Raw genomic sequence first — 1295 nt, 5'->3', positions numbered from 1 at the left:
GGTTTGTTTTGTTGGGTTTTTTGTTTGGGTTAGGGAGGGGGGGGGTGGGGGGATTCGAGAGGGTTGGGGACTGTCGGAAAGGGGTTGCTTTATTTCGTTTTGGTTTGTTTGTTTTGGTGTGTTATTTTTTGTTGGGTTTCTTTTTTTTTTTCTTTTTTTTTTGGAGGGACGGGGGAATGTTGTTTTTGCAGGTGAGGGAGAGACTTAGAACTAGTTGACCCGATTTAGATTCTAACTTCTAGCTTGTGTGGTCTAACCAGATTCATAACCTTCTGTTCCTCACCAATACGTCAATAGGTTAATAGACCAAGACGTCCCTCCAACAAACTCTCCTTTTTTTACAATACAAATTTTTTTTTAAAATGACTATCTCGCCATTTCTTTAAGCTTTTTTGCCATAGTATAATCAAAACCTGTGAAGAAAAACTAATTCAATATGTGAGTGGTTAGATAAGTGTTGTTGGGGTATACCACTGCTAGGTCATTCTTCCTATACCTCTTTTGCTTCTGGGGCTGTTTGTCTTGCTTTCCTTCCCCCTACGCCACCCCCCCCCCTCAATATTTGTTCGGAGGTTGTTGTTGTTGTTTTTTCACTCAAATAAATAAACAAACAAACAAACAAATGATGATGGTTAGAGGGCACTACTGGTATGTTCCATTTCTTTACTTTCCCCCTGTTGTTTCTGTCTGACTGTCTGTCTTACTTGTTTCCAGCACAAGATGATTATTATTTTGTCGATGTGCTTCTCTTTACTCAAACAAACAAACAAACAAAACAAAAACACAAACAAACAAACAAACAAACGAGCAGGGCTAAAACAACTTTAACAACATGGTGAGTTGATCTAAAAGTGGGACGTGGCCCAAAAGGAAGATCCAAGTTGTTGGAAAGGCTTAAAAACTGTCCAAACAACTCACATTCAAGATTGTTAAGGAATTCGAACCAATGCTACCAACACCTTTGCGCAGCGTGATTACAACAGAGCTTAATCCGCTTGTGAATAAGATTTATATACGCAAACTGCTAAATTCTTTATAAAAATGGATTAATCCCTTAAGATAATCTTCTTTCCTTTATGCCCTCGGTCTATGCCCTACGGAATAATTTTTGTCTTCAATACAAGTGAAGCAATTCATGTTTTTGACATGGTTTGCAAAACGTGAACAGAAAACGTGTCCTTGCATTGTGTCAACTCGTTAGGCTTTAGATATTGCACAAAACTGTCACACATTGTGGGAAGCTAGTTTTACTGCACTGAATATATCACACAATGTGCCAAGGTAAGACCGGGGGT

At 38.8% G+C, this 1295-nt stretch overlaps 1 protein-coding gene across 1 annotated transcript in view; it reads right to left on the bottom strand.

Annotated features, from left to right (window-relative positions):
- Nucleotides 1–1295, bottom strand: part of LOC101849477 (SCO-spondin) — a gene marked incomplete at its 5' end in the record, with an annotated part of 85875 nt that overhangs the window by 52048 nt on the left and 32532 nt on the right.

This window comes from Aplysia californica, unplaced genomic scaffold, assembly GCF_000002075.1.
Source record: "Aplysia californica isolate F4 #8 unplaced genomic scaffold, AplCal3.0 scaffold00372, whole genome shotgun sequence".
NCBI lineage: Eukaryota > Metazoa > Mollusca > Gastropoda > Aplysiida > Aplysiidae > Aplysia > Aplysia californica.
This window is presented reverse-complemented; position numbering and strand designations above follow the sequence as displayed.